Source organism: Diceros bicornis, chromosome 9, assembly GCF_020826845.1.
Source record: "Diceros bicornis minor isolate mBicDic1 chromosome 9, mDicBic1.mat.cur, whole genome shotgun sequence".
Taxonomy (NCBI): domain Eukaryota; kingdom Metazoa; phylum Chordata; class Mammalia; order Perissodactyla; family Rhinocerotidae; genus Diceros; species Diceros bicornis.
Window position 1 is genome coordinate 67,446,744 of NC_080748.1, and position 20,191 is coordinate 67,466,934.

The window sequence follows — 20,191 nt, forward strand, 5'->3', positions numbered from 1 at the left end:
AGTGACTCAGTATTACAATTTTAAAAGCTTACCAGGTAATTTTAATGCACAGACAAAGATGAGAATCACTGGCCTAAGGAAGTGTCGTAGGTGTTCTCTGTGTCAACACACTACACGAATGGGCCATTTAAAAGTAAGTGGTCCATATTTTTAAATGAGAGTAGTCAGCATGCTTGTATGTTTTTCTCCATCCTTTTGTTTTTATTGTGTTGGCACAGAATAGGTCAAGAGTGCATTTAACAAGCATTAGGCTTGGCCAGATTTGTATGAAAAAGGAAAAGAGCAACGGATAGTAGACAAAGAAATAATTATAATTAAGACTCATCAGTATCTAAAATGGGAAGGAAGGAAGTGAGGTAATGAGGGGTGTCATGGGCTGAATTTTGTACCCCCTACCAAAATTTTTATATTGAAGTCCTAACCTCCAGTAATTCAGAATGTGACCATATTTGGAGATAGAGTCTTTACAAGGGTGATTAAGTTAAAGTGAGTTATTAGGGTAGGCCCTACTCAAATATGACTGGTGTCTTTATAAGAAGATGAAATTTGGACACAGACACACACAAGGGAAGAGGAGGTGAGGATATAGGCAGAACACGGCCATCTACAAACCAAGGAGAGAGGCCTGGAATAGATCCTTCCCTCACGGCCCTTAGAAGGAACCAACCCTGTTGAAACGTTGATCTTGGATGTCTAGCCTCCAGAACCATGAGAAAATAACTCTCTGTTTTTTAAGCCACTGTCTGTGGTGCCTTTTTATGGCAGTCCTAGCAAACTAATACAAGGGGCATGAGATACACAGAAAAAAATGTAAAATTTCAGATTTCAGTGAAGTCATAGCATTATTAGAGTAGAAGGTAGAAATAAAGTGATATTGTAAATGGGTAGTTGAAATTATGATTATGGAGGAGTTGCTCTTTGGGGAAATGATATGAACTAGGAAAGATGCCAATGGAAAATCAGTGATTGTGATTAAGTAGAAGACAATATCCACAGAAAAGAGATTAAGAGGTAGGATGCCATCATATCGCAAGGATGAATTAAGTGATTATTAAATTAAAGTGATTATAACAGGACTAACTCTTGGAAATAGTGATAGCGAGCCAGGAGCTAAATTCTTTAAGGAAATAGAGTGAGTACTACCTAGTAGTAAATTCTGATATTCAATGAGAAGTGGTCCAGTTGGGATAAATCAGTTGCCACTTGAGAAGTCTGCAAGGGACGCAGTATTTTAGGAGAGATTCTGGTTTCATTTAGGGCAAGAAGGAAGGAAACATTGAAAAAAGTGAAAGGGTATCTGTCAGAAAAGAAAATTTGTTTTGTTTTGTTTTTATGAGGAAGATCAGCCCTGAGCTAACATCCATGCCAATCCTCTTTTTGCTGAGGAAGTCCGGCCCTGAGCTAACATCTATTACCAATCCTCCTCCTTTTTTACTCTTTTTTCTCCCCAAAGCCCCAGTAGATAGTTGTATGTCGTAGTTGCACATCCTGCTAGTTGCTGTATGTGCGATGCCGCCTCAGCATGGCCGGATAAGCGGTGCATCGGCCTGTGCCCGGGATCCGAACCTGGGCCTCCAGTAATGGAGCACGCGCACTTAACCGCTAAGCCATGGGGCTGGCCCTGCATTCCTGGTTTTTAACTGAAAAGAAAGTGAAGTTATTTTTAAAAATATGTCCAACAAAGGAATAGGTTTGTAATTGAGAGAAATGTAGAGTTGCCCTTTTGAAAATAAACTAAGCTCTGCCTTGCCTCTTTCGGTAAACAAGGATAGGGGCCCTCCACTCAGAATATGATTTATAGAGTTCCATGATAAAACATATTATTCAAGGCTCTACTTGAAGTTGAGGTGATTTATTAGACTTGATATAAAACTGTGCTAATGAATCACAGCTAGATAGAGTCCCAGGGTCTTCAAAATTAAGGGTAAATATGACAGAGCTCTAAAATGAAAAGATATATAAATCATTTAATCTTTAATGACAATTTGTGTCCCGGCTATGCCTATATGCTCTGCATTAATTTCTACTCTTTTATTCTGGGAGCAGTATTGCTGAGCTTCTGAGAATCAGTTGCTATCATAACAGGAATGAATGATTGAATGCATGAAGAAATGAATTAACACAGTTACTTTCCAATCCACTATTGCATTTGTAATTATAATACGAGATCTTATGATTATGCAAACATAGGAAATATACACGATACAAGACACAGCTTTCATGGAAGCTTGTTTCCTGAAATTTATGACTGCTTGCTTTCCCCAGCTGTGTAACAACTCCTTATAAATAATGGAAGGATGGTGTAATCTGCCAAACTTTATAATATAAATTATGTGCTAATTGTACTAGTTTTGCTCTGTTTATTGTCTTTAAGGATTTCTGTTTAATAAAAGAAATACAAAACTGTTTAAAATGGATTTAACTGTACCTATTTAACATAATCTATTGTTGGCATGGTCATCAATTTATTACAGATTGTATTTGACCTTGATAAGAATGCCAATGAATTAAAAGACAGTCATGTGAATATAATTTTTTCTAACCCAAAATAAGTAGATACTATAACATTTTTTCAAATTTTTAATTTAAAGGATAATATAACTACCTTATTTGAAAAGCCACGTTATTAATTCACTTTTGTTTCCCTAGTTTCTTTAGAGAAATACACGTAGAACTCGTGCAGTAATATCCAGTAGAATGGTCTAGCAAGTCATTATTCCCATTGTTTTAGAATGTAAAGAATTTAAATTAGTATAGTGAATATTAAAGATTCCTACTGAGAGAAGGAATTTAAGCACAGCAAGCAACACAGTCCAAATGGATAAACCCTGCTCACATTTTCAAACCTGAGCCAGAATCCAAGTAGGGTGTTAGTACCAAATTGTCTAATTCACACTTCTCAATATGATGCCAGACATTCACTTTTCTTAGCCCTTTGTGATAATTATTTGTTCCTGTGTTTTTGTCAGAGGATTAATTAATCTTATGTTTGTCAGTTACTGATTATGCTTCTCTTATATTAAAACTATTTCTGAATGTTTTATAAAACAATGATGACCAAACAATAACAAAAATCTATGGAAAACTAAGTTGGAATGTTTATATTGTATTCTATAATGTTTTACAAATAACTTATATAATTATCTTGTTTTGGAACTCTTATTTTCCCTCCTGATTATCCAGGGTATTGTATAACAAATACCTTTTATAGCAATCCTTTTTATTTTCATACCCTTTACCTCAATCTCCTGCTATACCAGGGCCTGACTGTCAGTGGGCTCATAGTTGGAAAATATATTTTAAATCGATGCACAATTATAAAGGTTTTATACTTAACTCATCTTGTGATACCTACATTTACAGTGGAACCTGGAATCTTATTGCTAGAACTCATCAACTATGGAAATTAGAAAAAAAACTATTTTCTAGATAGGAAATTTTAAAAATTTCCCTCAAATCACACTATGTACTTAGTTGTTAATTTGATGATAACTTGATTAATAAATGTGTCTGATCCCCAAATATCTCATTTTTCCCATTTCAAATAATGGTATAAATAGCTAAATTAAAATATATTTTACATATATATTTTATTATTTATATATCTATATCTATATCTATATCTATATCTATATCTATATCTATATCTATATCTATCTATCATCAATTACCAACAGAACCTACAATACAGTGGATATTTAATGAAAAATACACTCTGGTATTTTGAGAAAATTATTTTACCACTTTCAAGTACCTTTCAGTATTTGTTTATCTACGTGTTTGGTATATATCAACTAGTTTTGAAACTATTTTGAATTGGAAAGGTATATGTAATGTTAAACCATCCCTTTAGAATGGGTGAATGTATCCAGAGAAACTACTCTGTGTGAAGTTTTAAATTCTTATGTTAGTAAAACAGAATAAATGGACCAATGGATCTTTACTCTGACTTAAAGTAGACCTAGAGACAGAAAAGTCATGTAGTCACGTATTTTCAATTTTTACCATAAGCTCAATTAAATAGATTAGCATTATGAGCTACTAAAAAAATTTCTTGGGGAATTAGGCTGTTTAAATGCTTTTATTGTCAATTGAAGAGCAAGTACCATTTTAAATATAGATATCCCTTTAATTCTCTGTCTCTGTTTAAAAGCTATCTTCTTTCATCTTATTCTCCTCTACCTTAGTTTTTCTCACTCTTTCTTTGGATAGGTGTGCAAAGGCACCTAATCTGCAAGATAAAAATTAACAAATGATAATCTTCAAATCTAGCAAATTAACTTATTAAATTTTTATTTTGATAACATACAACATCCTGTCCAACCAAGGTTTCAGTTATGTCAAAGTAAATTTGCAGTACAGCTCGAGACAGAGAGCCGCCTTGAAGTTTAGCTTTCCCAAACCGCCCTCTATCTCTGTGTTGTGTATGGATCCCCCAAACAGCCAAAAGTCCCACTGGGTATTATTCCAGAGTGTACAAGCATGGAGACACAGAGGTAACACTCAGCAATAGGAACACAGTGAGCCACCTGGGCCTGGGACAATAGAGGCCTGTCCTCCTCAGGAGGACAATGGCCCGAATCTAAGAGCAGTTAAGCTGAGTCAGCCAGGAAGCATTCCTGGGCTCCAACCAAGTTGAATGAGAAGTGATCATGGATCACTGCCATCGACTTCCTTGAGAGCCCCTAGTCTGGTCAACACCAGAAAAACAGAGGATTCAGAAGACAGACCATGTAGAACCACATGGCACCACTTAGATCGAAATAAACTTTTCCCAAATCATGCGGTAATATGAGTCCTTGTTTACCTTATCATCAAAAAACCATCAAGCTCCATGGAGAGGAGCTGTGGACAGTGGTGTGGTTGAAACTCTGAGAAACACAACATTTTTAGCTAGAAAGATTAAGTGTTACTTAAAGGGCTTTAAACGTAATTGCACTGATGAACTACACCGAATGAAACTGCTTTCCCGTTGTTGATAACTTTTGAACAAATCTATCATAAACAAAACAAAGTAGCTCCATTTTCTTGCATGTCAGAGCTGTATGTGAATATATTTTATGCTACCACTATATATAGATATGCTGTACTTAACCATACCTTTCAAATAGTGGCAGAATTAGTTTAGATGCTAAAGGTAAACAGTCATGGCAAGCACATTTCATCACTTAGTAAGGATTCAGGTATAGGGAGCTAATTATATGGACACAAGCAGAGACTACATTGCATATACATATATATATCTGAGATGTATATATATATCTCAGAATACTCTGACCAAAATTCATCACCCCCTTCTACACATATCTTAGACCCCTCTATACTTAATGAGTTAGAGTCCATTTGTAAGCTAATGTACATATTTATTTTCTTTATTCATTTGTTGTCCAAATAGTTATTTCAAAATCTTACTCTACTATTTATCTTAACTGTTTTTTGGAAACATATCAATACTTATTTCTTGTTTTTTATTTATTGCCACTACTAAAAATGAATAAACTTAATCTAGACTCACAAGAAAACACAAACATTGTGCAGAAGCATTCAGAAAAAGCATGTTCAATAATGAATAATTTAGACATCTAAGGAAATGTAACCTTTGCTTCTTGTTTGTGAACTTAGACTAATTTGATTTGCAGTTAGGTAATCTGATTTGAAGTTAGGAATGTCCTCCTTGCTGCGGCCTATGAAAACTTTTGAGTTTATGGGATGGTGACGGCAGATAGTAACAGCAACAATAACAATCTTCTCAACCATAAGATACTTTTTCTTTTCATTGCCTTTCCCCAGAGATAAAAGTTTCAAGCACACATATTTACCTGCACATATACATCATGACAGAAAAAATACAGAAATTTAACTTATTATGCCATCTATCTATCCATTTAGCTATCTGTCCAATAAGTAATCAAACAGCACAAAGTAAGGCAGGAAAATGAAAGAATATGGCCCTGTTATTTAAGAAGCTCATAGTTTATTTACAAAGTAAAGATATACGCCCAGAGGAAAAAGTAGAAAATGATGTATGAGATTATAAAATAAAGGACAAATTGTTGGAGTTGCAGGATTTCAAATAAAGGGTAATAAAATAAAACTTCACAGAGGATAAATAAGCGTCATGGATAATTTAGTTTATGTGCGTATCTTGCTTTTTCTTTATAGGTAACTGAAGATTATGTACATATGCTTTTCCCTCCTCACGTTAATGCATCCCTCTTCCTTCTTGCTGGGTGATAATTTCTGCTAAATTACTTGTTACATCTTTATCTGTTTATATTCTTTAAGTGTTTGCTCTTTCAACACAAAGACTGTTAGAGTATAGGAGTTGTAGTAGGAAGGTCAATCCTGTTTCTGTTGATAATCTTTCTGATTACACATAATTTTGTTAATACTCTATGACATATAAATGAAGTCATTATTTTTCCACTAAAAATACATTTAAAGTATTGCTTAAACTTTTGGACAAGTAGTTTCTCTCTATTCTATTTTTATCAAGGATCTTTTATAAAATACTCTGATTAAACAAGTGCTGGGTTCAAACGATTTCATATAATATAAGTTTTCTTAAGCAAAAAAATTTTTAAATATAATTTGGTAAAGGAAATTCTACCTATTTCAGAGTCAATTAAAAATTATAAAATGTGGATCAAGGAAAAGAATCATATCAATTATATATCTTTCCATTGCAGAAAGTTATGTCATAATCTCAATTAGCTGTGAAATTCCATCCATAAGTGTCTCAAAAGTTATATGATTCTTGAGTATATATGCTAATTAGTAGATGATATATTCTAAAAGTAATTAGAGAAAAATAAATACAAAACCAAATATGTATTTAACATCAGTTGAACTAAAAATTATGTTTTGGTTTAAGAATCTTTCTCCTTTACTTTCAAGGGCTAACGCTCTAGAGCATGAACTACATGTTTTAGAATAAGAAATATTCTTTACTCTAACTCTATAATTTATTGACATTTCAATCTTGCTTGCATTTTCCAACTTCTTTATCTATAAAATATGTATAATAATTTCATACCTGAAAATAACTGCAGCCTCACTTTTCATGGTAGTAAATACATCATTCTAGTCATTGTCAAATTCTCTTTTATATTTATGCTTATTTGAAAGTATCTGATGATATTTTAATTGAACTTTGATTAGATAGGTATTTTTAGATTTGATAAAGTGCATAAAAATATGATATTAATTTAAAAGATCATTTTTTTGTAGTCATTTGAGTTGTACGGCCTTATGATTTACGTTTTAGAGGGGTCTGGATTTCTTTACTTGTAAGGACAGAAAGTTATTCCAAATGATTTAGCTGAATTTTGTTTGGGAAACCGTGCAGCCAAAAGCTTATACATTTACCCATTAAGAGAAGTGTTTATACTGAATTATGGAAGTTTTGGAAAACTCAGATTTATTCACCCAGTTCTCGAAAAATTCAAATTGTGACACTCATGGCAATTGACAAGGAATAGTTACACTTAGTTGGGACGTGACATGATATTTAAAAATTTGAGAAGGTTTATTAACCTCAGTTAAGTTAGTGCTAAATATTTTAAGCAACTTAATCATTTATGATCTCAGTTATTTTACATATAAAGCTGTTCATCATGTACAGATTGTGCTGGTTAATTTTATGTGTCAACTTAACTGGGCCATGGGATGCCCAGACAGCTGGGTAAACATTATTTCTGGGTTTGTCTGTGAGGGCATTTCTGAAAGATATTAACATTTGAATTGGTGGACTGAGTTAAGCAGACGGTGCTCCCAGTGTGGTGGGCATCACCTAATCCACTGAGAGCCTAACTAGAACAAAATACCCAAGGAAGATTGAATAACTCTGCCTGATTGCTTGAGCTGGAACATTGATCTTCTGCCCTTGGCAATCCTGGTTCTCAGGCCTTCAGATCCAAACTGGAATCTCTACCATCAGTTCTCTGGCTCTTAGGTCTTCCAACTATACCACTGGCTTCCCTGGGTCTCCAGCTTACAGATGGCAGATTATGGGACTCCTCCATCTCCATAATCATGTGAGACAATACCTTATGATAAATATTATATCCACCTATATATATCCCCTATTGATTCTGTCTCTCTGGAGAAAGTTGACTAACACATAGATGAAGCTTTCATATTAAGTATATCAAAAAGGTTTTTGTTTTTTTTTTTTAAATATAGGCTTATGTGTAATATTTACAAGGGTTTACATAATCAGTCCATGCAGAAGTATTACTAGATTTTTATTTAGCATACCCAAACTTACTACTTGAAATATGTGTAAAATTTTGAAAACAAAAGTTCAAATTATTGTTTTGTGGATTGACAATAATAGCCAAGACTTGGCAAAGTCAGAAGCCATGCTGTGGCTCTACATCATGTTAATGAATCTATTTTTACAATTCATTTCATACATGACAATTAGATTACATTTGCTTTGACACTGAAAAACATTAAGTTAAAGACAATCACTTTCTCATTGGCACCAGGGTGTTCCTTGTGGAAAAATTTTGAAGTAAATAGCCCTTGAATTGTTACCATCTCTAGTTAAATATCCATTCCCCTTAAAGAAACTCGAATATATCACCCCAAAATATTACATAAAAATTGAGATATTGACATAAAAATTATTTTGAGCTGAGGACAATGAACAAGCAGCAAGTAGAGATAAAGCTCCCTCTCTTCTTACTAAAGGCAAGATATAAAGGCTCCTGTTACTGGGGATAGACTCTTGTCAGCCCAGAGTGGGCACCAGAGGAATCTGCAAACAAAGCTTACTCCATTAGTTTTCTCCCATATATTTGCTTTCCCACAGTTTGCTGCCCTTGAAAGCCTGCAACTGCTTTCCTTTGTCTTGTCATTTCTCTACAAATTTATTGTTCTTTGCTGAAGCTGCTATATAAGCTGGAATTCTAAGCCACTACTTTGAGTTACTTTTCGTTTAGGTTTTTCCCTTGTGACATGTGCTGTACACATTAATAAAATGTTTTTCTTTTGTTAACTTGTCTTTTAGTTACAGAGTCCCAGCTGAAAACCTAAAATAGATAGAGGTCAAGTTTTTGTGTATAGAATTAAATTAAGATAAATTTCATTTATATCCATACAAATATCAAATTGATTTAATGTCATTTATTGAAACAACCATGACCTCTGTGTGAAAAAAATAAAATAAAATATCTAACAAAGGGATAGGTATGCAATATTCATTGCTTGGAAGGCAATATATTGTTGAGATGTCAATTAAATTGCCCGTAGATTTGATGTTATACCAATCAAAATTTTAGAAGTGTGTGTGCGTGTGTATTTGCGTGTGTGTGTAAATGGACAAGATACTTTAAATTGTTTATGAAAATGCTGCAAGGGACATAATACATAGTCAAGAGAATCTTGAAAGAGAGTTAAGATTAGAGGATTTACATCTTTGTTGCTAGCATATAGAAAATAGTGATTTTTTAGTGTTGCATTTAAATCCAGTGACCTCACTACATACACTTATTAAATCTAAATTGTTTTTAATGATTAATATGTTTCTAGATACTAAAAAGCATCATCTGTGACTAATAAAAATTTTACTTTTTGTTTTTCAAACTTTAAAACTCTTTTTATTGCTTCAATGCAATTGTTAGGACCTCCAGTACAATGCGAATGATGTTGAGAAAATGCAGATCATTGTTTTGTTCCTCATCTCAAGGGAAAGCTGCTCAAAATTTCACCCTGAATAAGATGTCAGTTGTACTTAAAAAAAAAAAAAAAATCCATGATCAAGTAAGGAAATTCTCTTTTTTCCTCTTTATTCCTATTTTGTTGAGTTTTTCTTGTTTTATGTAGTGAACATGTGTTGAATTTTAGCAAATGCTTTTCTGCATATATTGAGATGATCAAATGATTTTTGCCTTTATTCTAAGTTTGTGCCTTATGTTGGTTGATTTTTAAGTGTAAAACTACTCTTGCATTCCCTGAATAATCTCCACTTACTTATCATATACACTCTTTTTATACATCATTGGATTCCATTTGTTGTTATTTTGGTTAGGATTTCTGTGTCTGTGCTTATGACAGGTACTGGCTTATAATTTTCCTTTATGGTAATGTCCCTGTCAGATATTTTGTAAAAAGATTATGGCACTTTCTTACAAAAAATTGGGAAACATATGTTTTCCCTTTTTTTCTCTTTTATCTGAAATACGTGAAGATTGATGTTTCTTACATCGATATTTGCAGTTTCACTAGTGACACCATTCTGTAGTTAAACGGATGCAAGGTCTTTTTAATTTCAGATGTATTTTTTAAGTTCTAGATATGCATTTAATTCTCTTTGAGATTAACATTCTCCATTGAAATTTACATCTTATCAGTTTTATTCATCTTTTCTTTGCCTTATTTATCATATTAATCACTGTTAATTTAAAAGTCTTGTCAGCTAACTTCAACATCTTGATTAGCTGTGGGTTTTCTTGCATGGTTTGTTTTAGTTTTTCTTGCTTAATTGTCAGTAACAGTTTTTTGCCTCTTCATATATCTAGTAACTATTTTCTCTTACTCTGGACATTGTGTGTCATAGAATTTTAGTGACTTCAGGGAGCCAGGAACCCCCTTCCACGGACAGTTGGGTGAGGGCTGATCACATTAACCATTGAGAATTGAGCTGACACTGTCCTGGTTTGTAGCTTTAATGTTGCTTATGTCTCTGATTCCCATGCATTGATATCTTTCTCTCAACCTCTCTCTCTTTCTCCCCTCAACCCCAAAAGACTGAAAAAGTTCAGTTCTGTCTTTCAGAATTTTTGCGCTTAGTTCTTAGTCTCTGCCCCCATTGTCTATTCAAAATTTGACAAATAAATTGTCAAATGAGGCCAGCCCGTAAGCTTGCAGCACGCTCCTTGCCTCTAGTAGGTTCTCGTCTCTAGCTTGGTGAAATCTTGGGAAATGTTACCCAACCTTTCTGCTTCCAGCAAACTGCACCCCTACCCCCCGCCCCCAGCATCCTGCCTCTTCTGAGATTTCAGCAAATATTCTGTGGAAAAGCTGTGCATTTTGGGCTCTTCCATTTTCCCATTCGTAACGACCACCCCATAAAAGCATGAAAGCTCTGCTGGTTAATGTTTTCTAGGGTAGAGGCCCTCTCCCTGACCCTGTTCAGAATTAACAGATATCCCCAGGGAAGTAAAAGGTCAAAGATTCCAGCTCACCCTGGTAGAATTCATTCGTCTCTGGAATGTTAGTTAATTACTTCTTTATTGTTTCTACCACTCACTGTTCATTTTACTTATATTATTATTTTTGCAATCTATATGTTTTATCTATCTGAGCTATGTCATTTAATCTACAAAAAAAAGAAGACTTCTTCACTAAAGAAGATCTTTTTATGTACTATGACATTCACAAATACCTTAGAAATATTACAATATTATGGTTCCAAATATAAACTTCCCTTAAAATTATATTTTGCTGCTCCTAACGTTTTTTCTTTATGCCTACTACACTTTCCAATAGATGACAAAACCTTATTCTATAGCAGGGGTTAGCAAATTTTTCTGTAGGAAGCCACATAGTAAACAGCCGTTCTAAAAACTTAATAGTGATAAATAGCCACAAACAATATATAAATTAATAAGCATAGCTGTATTCAGATAAAACTGTGTTTGTGAAAACAAGTGGTGGGTCAGATTTGAATTGTTGCCTGTACTTTTCTTCCATCTATTCCAAACCTTGAAAAATCCCAAAAGATTTACTTTTTAAAAATCACTTGGCTTCTAGTCTCTGCTCCAACGTGTAAAGAACCTGGAAGTCATCACTTCTGTCCTTACAATTAGAAAACCTGGGCAAACTGAAAATCAGTGACTTTTCTTGACTCATCAGAAAACGATGATCACAAGGTAAACCCCCTGGATAGACAGACACATCAAGACAGATGCAACAACTAAGGTCTAGAACTGGAGCAATAAACTGAAAAGAGCAATTAAATGACAATTTTGATGAACTGCTGGAGACTGAGAGTGAAATACCATGAGAATGAGAAACTCCTGTGGACTGCAGTTTTGTTTGTTTGTTTGTTTGTTTTGGTGAGGAAGATTAGTCCTGAGCTAATATCTGTTGCCAATCCTCCTCTTTTTGCTGAGGAAGATTTGCCCTGGGCTGGCGTCCGTACCCATCTTCCTCTACTTTATTTGCGGGACGCCTGCCACAGCATGGCTTGACAAACGGTGCATAGGTCTGTGCCCGGGATCCAAACCTGTGAACCCCAGGCTGTGGGAGCGGAGCGTGTGAATTTAACAATTACGCCACCAGGCTGGCCCCTGGACTGCAGTTTTTGAAGGGCCACTCCAGGAACTCCATCAGGTTCTCACAGTGAAGATCCAAAAAATATCCCCTCACGACTGGCAGAGGCAGGAGAAGAGGGACTATTGTACAAGACGCCCAGAGCCTTCACCTTAAACAAGGTTACTCTCCAGGAAAAACGTCCTTGCCAGACCACAACTGTGAACTGAATTCCTCCCTACTTCAACATCCTCCAGCTTTCCTTCCCACTTAAGGGAGAAAAAAACATAGTCAACAGGAGACAAGGCTTCAAGAATATATATTGAGAATGCTGCAACCAGGCTAAAGAAGAAAAATCTTACTATCTCATCAATAGATGCAGAAAAACGATTTGACAAAAATCCAATACACGTTTCTGATAAAACTCTCAAATAACAAGAAATAGAAGGCAATTTCCTCAACTTGATAAAGAACATCCACAAAATTCCTTTAGTTAACATCATACTCGTAAGTCACTGAAAAACTTCCCCTGAAGATCAGAAGATCAAGAAAATGCAAGGATAGCTCACCACTCTTATTCAACATTATAGTGGATGTCCTAACCAGTGCAAAAGACAAGGGAAAAAAAGGGATATGGATTGAAAAGGAAGGAATAAGACTGTCTTTATTTACAGGGGGTATGATTTTCTGTTTGGAAAACCTCGAAGAAACTACAGAAAAAAAACCCAAAACCTGCTGGAATTAATAAGTAAGTACAGCAATGCTACAGGATATAAGTTAATATACAAAATTCAATTGCCTTCCTATATACCAGCCATGAAAAATTGAAAAAAAAATATATATTTAGATAGATGAAAGAAATAAAGATCTAAATAAATGGATTCACTTATATGTTTTTGTCTTTGGTTTTCAGCATTTTTACTCTGTTATGCTTTTGTATCATTTTATTTGAATTTAACTTGTTTGGATTAGGTAGTATCTCATATCTTTAGGTTTATCTTTTTCATCAGTTTTGGAAAATTCTCAGCCATTAATACTTCATATAATACTTCTGTACATTATCTCTTGGTCTTCATTTCCTTGCACCTCAATTAAGTGTATATATTTTTACCAATTTTCACATTTTAATGTTTTTTTTTTTTGGTTTTTCATCATTTTCCCCCACTGTGCTGTAATATGGACATTTTCCTATTAACAGAACCCATTCATTTTCTTCTTAAGTGGATTCTGTTAAAGAATACTCATTTTATTATTACATTGACTTCAAATACTTACAAAATTGTCCAAATTTTGTACTTTCTTGAACATATATATAAAATTGTCTAGCAATTTTTAATATTGAGATGTCATTGACATATAACATTATGTAAATTTAAGGTGTACAATGTGTTGATTTGATACATTTATATATTGCAACATGATTACCATGATAGTGTTAACTAACACCCATCATGTCACATAATTATAATTTCTTTTTTGTGGTGAGAACATCCAAGATCTAGTCTCTTAGCAACTTTGAAGGATATAATACGGTATTGTTGACTATAATCACAATGCAGTGCATTAGATCTCCAGAACTTATTCATCTTCTAAATGGAAGTTTGTACTCTTTGACCCACATCTCCCCAATTGCCCCACCCCCAGCTCCTGATAATCACCATTCTACTCTGTTTCTTTGAGTTTGGCTTTTTTAGAATCCATATATAAGTGAGTTCATACAGTATTTGTCTGTCTGTCTGACTTATCTCATTTAGCATAATGCCCTCAAAGTCCATCCATGTGGTTGCCAATGGCAGTATTCCTTCTTTCTCATGGCTGAGTAATATTCCCAGCAATTTAAACATCTAGATTACCTCTTAGTCCAATCTGTTGTGTTTTATTTTTTCTTGGTTTATGGTCATTTATTTTCATTTCTCTGCATGACTGTTATTTTTAATAAAATCTAGAAATAGTGAAATAGAACAATGTAGAGTTTGAGTGATATTATCTTCTTCCAAAGTAGGTTGACAATCTCCTTGGCTAAGGAAGTCTAATGGGGATTAATCTCTTTATCCAAATTAGATACTGAGTTGACTCAAGGCCTACTTGAAATGATTGTAAGGTTCTATATGCCGCTGTGTCTTACTATTACCTAGGAAATAGTCCTCCAGTGTTTTAACTGAAAGTTTGGAGTGAATGCTGGTTCTCCACCGACTTGATTACTTCCAACCACGATCTTTGTCTCTTCAGAATTATAAGACTCTTAACAATACTGATATACTTTTCAAAGATTTCTAGCATACCTTCTTAGCATACTGCCCCATACTGATGTAGAATACAGGAAAATGTCCTGAGGGGAATAGTTGGCTGAGTGGGTGATTCACTTTTCCTACGTTTCCTTCTTATTTAGATCCTAGCCCCTCAAGAATATGATTTAAGTCTTTCTAGCCCCCAAAAGATTGCCTAAATATCTGTTCACATTTCTGCTTCTTAGAGTTATCCTCAGTGTGGACTCTTTGACAGATTCTCTTACTCCACAACTAAATGCCATGCACAAATAAGCATTTGTAGATTACTGATTCCTCTTTTCTGGAATTTTGTCCCCTCAAGCCCCGATCACTTTAGCAATTCTCTTCAAAAAATTTTTTTGGGGGGCCGGCCCGGTGGCGCAAGTGGTTAAGTGCGCGCGCTCCGCTGCGGCGGCCCGGGGTTCGCTGGTTCGGATCCCGGGTGCGCACCGATGCACTGCTTGGCAAGCCATGCTGTGGCGGCGTCCCATATAAAGTGGAGGAAGATGGGCACAGATGTTAGCCCAGGGCCGTCTTCCTCAGCAAAAAAAGAGGAGGATTGGCGGATGTTAGCACAGGGCTGATCTCCTCACAAAAAAAAAAGAAAAAAATTTTTTTGGTTTGTATTTTATGTCTTTGTAGTTGTTTTCACTGAGATTCATGATAATCTACCTCAAGCTACTGCATCATATCCATTAGCAATAGTCTTGAATGATATTTTTAAAAAGACAAAAGTGATCAGATACAATTTGAAACTGTTATTTTATGTTTTAATAATCTAAATGACTATAGGGATACCTCAGAGATGTTACAGGTTTGATTCCAGACCACAAAAATAAAGCAAATATCATAATAAAGAGTCACATAAATTTTTTGGTTTCCAGTGCATTTAAAAGTTATGTTTATACTATACTGTAGTTTATTAAGTGTGCAATAACATTATGTCTAAAAAAACAATGTATATATCATAGTTAAAAAATATTTATTGCTAAAAAAATGATAACTACTATGTGAGCCTTCAGAGAGTCATAATCTTTTTGCTGATGGAGGGTCTTGCCTCCATGTTGATGGCTGCTGACTGATCAGGGTAGTGTTGCTGAAAGTTGGGGTGACCGTGGCAATTTCTTAAAATAAGACAACAATGAAGCTTGCCACACTGATTTACTCTTCCTTTCATGAGTGATTTCTCAGTAGCATGCAATGTTGTTTGATAGCATTTTACACAAGGTAGAACTTATTTCAAAATTGGAGTCAATCCTCTCAAACCCTACTGCTGTTTTATCACCTAAGTTTGTGTAATATTCTAAATCTTTTGTTGTCTTTTCAACAATCTTCACTGCTTCTTCACCAGGAATAGATTCCATCTCAAGAAACCACTTTCTTTGCTCAGCCATAAGAAGCAATTCCTCATCCATTAAAATTTTATCATAAGATTGCAGCAATTTAGTCACATCTTCAGGATCTACTTCTAATTCCAGTTCTCTTGCTATTTCCACCACATTTATAGTTACTTCCTCCACTGAAGTCTTGAACTCCTCAAAGTCATCCATGAGAATCAGAATCAACTTCCTCCATGCTCCTGTTAATGTTGATATTTTGACCTCTTCCCATGAATCATGAATGTTCTTAATGGCATCTAGAATGGTGGATCCTTTCCAGAATTTTTTTGATTTACTTTGCCCAGACAAATCAAAGGAATCCTTATCTATGTCAGCTATAGCCTTATGAAATGTATTATTAAATAAAAAGACTTTAAAGTCAAAATTATTCCTTGATCCATGGGCTGCAGAATGGATGTTGTGTTAGCATGCATTAGAACAACATTAATCTCATTGAACATCTCCATCAGAGCTCTTGGGTTATTATGTGCATTGTCAATGAGCAATAAGATTTTGAAAGGAATCTTTTTTTATGAGCAGTCAAGTCTCAACAGTGGGCTTAAAATATTCAGTAAATTTTGCTGTAAATAGATGTGCTGTCATTTAGGCTTTGTTGTTCCATGTATAGAATACAGGCAGAGTAGATTTAGCATAGTTCTTAAGGGTCCTAGGATTTTCAGAATGGTAAATGATCATTGGCTTCAACTTAAAGTCACCAGCTGCATTAGCCCCTAACAAGAGAGTCAGCCTGTCCTTTGAAGCTTTGAAGCCAGGCACTGACTTCTCCTCTCCAGCTATGAAAGCCCTAGATGGCATCTTCTTCCAGTGTAAGGCTGTTTCATCTACATTGAAAATCTGTTGTTTAGTGTAGCCACCTTCATTAATGATCTTAGCTGGAACTTCTGCATAACTTGCTGCATCTTCTACATCAGCACTTGCTGCTTCACTTTGCACTTTTATGTTATAGAGACAGTTTCTTTCCTTAAACCTCATGAACCAACATCTGCTGGCTTCAAACTTTTCTTCTGCAGCTTCCTCTCCTCTCTCTGCCTTCATAGAATTGAAGAGTTATGGCTTTGCTCTGGATTAGGCTTTGGCTTAACAAAATGTTGTGGTTGTTTTGAACTTCTATCCAGACCACTAAAACAATCTCCACATCAGCAATAAGGCTGTATCACTATCTAATCATTTGTGTGTTCACTGGAGTAGTACTTTTAAGTTCCTTAGAACTTTTCCTTTGTGTTCACAACTTGGCTAATTGTTTGGGGCAAGAGGCCTAGCTTTCGGCCTATCTTGGCTTTTGACATGCCTTCCTCACTAAGTTTAATCATTGCTAGCTTTTGATTTAAAGTGAGAGACGTGCTATTCTTCCTTTCACTTGAACACTTAGAGGCCATTGGAGGGTTATTAATTGGCCTAATTTCAATATTGTTGTGTCTCAGGGAGTAGAGAGCCCAAGGAGAGGGAGACAGATGGGCAACAGCTGGCCGGTGGAGCAATCAGACGTTGCTTGAGTACACAACATCTATCAATTAAGTTCGCAGTCTTATATGGGTATGGTTTGTGGAGCCCCAAAACAATTATAATAGTAACATCATAGATCACTGATCACAGATCACCATAACAAATATAATAATAATGAAAATGCTGAAATATTGCAAAAATTATAAAAATGTGACACAGAGCCACAAAGTGAGCAAATGTTGTTGGAAAAATGAACCCATAGACTTGCTTGCTTCAATTTGTAAAAAAATGCAATATCTGTGAAGCACAATTAAGCAAAGCACAATAAAATGAGACATGCCTGTATTTACTATTAAAAAAAAATTAAAGATTGAACTCAATTTTTCCCTTCATTTTGAATTATTTTCATCTGTTCCAAAATTTATATGTGATAGGCAAGTGGAAATCCCACACAAAGTTTAAAGACATGTAGAAACAAGTTTAACAGAAAGAATTGGTAGAAGGGAATTAAATGTAGAGAGAAAGACTAGGAAATGAGATTATCCTTTTGGAAAAAAAACTTCTGGCATTTGGTCTTTAGAAGTTATTAGTAAAATAAATAAATAAATAAATGAGGCACAATGGCCATAAGACAGATAAATTGTTCTATTTTTATTTATTTATTTATTTTTGCTGAAGAAGAGTCACCCTGAGCTAACATCTGTCGCCAATCTTCCTCTTTTTTTGCTTGAGGACGATTAGCTCTGACCTACCATCTGTGCCCATCTTACAGGTCACCACCACAGCATGGCAGAATAGTGGTATAGGTCATGGGTGTAGGCCCGCGAACCTGGGCCGCCAACCAGAGTGCACCAAACTTAATCACTAGGTCACAGGGCTGGCCCCTACATTGTTCTATTTTTAATATATGGTAAACGTAATAGAAGTCCACACTTTTTGAGAATTATTTTTACCTCAGAGCATATAAATATTTGGATTTCTTTTTATCTCTCAATCATGGGAGAATGAAGCGTCGTTCACTAAAATATCATTTTAATATCCTAAGAAATAATATGTTTAAGTGAAGCAGAGAGTTTTTATAATCTTCATAGAACTATGACTAATTAAAATTGGATAAGAAATAAAATAACAACAAAAAAAATAGCTCAGCTTGAAAAGTGGGTACACTCTGTTTCTATTTTCAGAATATTTGAGTCCATAAGAGAGGAAATTAACTTTATGGGAAGCAAAATTAATGCAATATCTAGGGAGAAAGCTAAGTACTTATTATTAAAACCAACACTACAACAAAAAAGACAAGGGTGAGTTGTTGGATATATGCAAAATTTAAATAGACAAGATACAGAGGATTTGGAGGTTATAATTTATGTAGTTAACTGACTGATACTTAAAACAATAGATGCCTGTAATTCTATCATTTTACAACTGGTACCAATGGGAATAATAATACACATATTATTGTTTTTTTTAAATTTATAAAAAATGAACAAATTTGTAAGTCCTTCATGGAGCCTCTGAAACATATTAACTACAAATGTTATTTTTTCCAAGAATCTTACACAAAATTTTGATAATCTTCTGAAAAGAGAATAATGTTTGTTATAATGATCAGAATATGAAAATTATAAAATGATTCAAAAAATGTTCATCAAGGTGCATGCTAGTCTATTTCAACAATACACACCGTGGTTTGGTAACAGACAAGGGGATGAAGATCGATTTTATTGAAAATTTAGATTGCATGTGAAATTATTTAAAAAAACAAACTCCCGCTTCTCAAGCCACAGGAGGATCAGTTCTTCATGGATTTGTGCAGCTAATAAATTTGCCTTATTTATAAATAGACATAAGTTAAATAATCCTGACATAAGGCACAATTGAAAAAATAGATGAAATTGGATCAATTTTACATTATAATCTCTTGGAAAATTAGGTAATTTGGGGAAAAAAAACCCTACAAATTATTTCCCATAGAGCTGTGTTAACTGACTACATTGATAAAAAGAAATATATATATTAAAAAAAAATGTACTGGCTTATTTTTTTTTCCTATTTCGTGTAGGTGAAGTTTTTGACCAGAAGCGACGTGTAATAGAATAACATGACAGTATACAAGCATTTGGTGAGTGCCAGCAGGGCGTGTGATCTTTCCCTTAAGTTTTCTAATGCATTTAGAACCAGTTATCTTTTGCTATGGTCCAAGCATTCCTCAGACTCTCAGACTATGTCTCTGATTGTTAGGAACCCCTGGCTTTTTCTCCATCCCGGGCTGATACCACACATATCTCCAAGCATAATGTATCTCCACACTCTAATACAAATTCTTTCTTATTTCAGATTCTTTATTATTTTTATTATTTTTCTCTGGTTGCAAATAACACTGACTGACTCAGACTAATTAAGAAAATAATATTTACCGGAAAAACAGGGGTTTAAGAAATAATAAATGACTAGCTCAAAGTCAGATCTGAAGAAAGACAAAAATCAGTGTAACCCTGATGTTCGGCAAGTACTTGTGTCCCCAAAGTGAACAAAATGGCCAAATAAATATTGTTGCTTTTAGTTTTACTTACTTTTAACTAATAAGGAAAAATATATTTGCTTTACAAATATTTAAAAACACATGTATGTTTGATGAACGAATTAAGGTGTACATAATTTACAAGTAAATATGTATATATATATATATGGAATGTTCACACATGGAATGGAATATGGAATGTTTGTTGATAGGAGTGCACAAGCTTTTACCCTTAGAAAGCAGGGCACCAGGGCATTGCCATCAGGTGAATGAACATCACTATATCACACTCTTAAGTG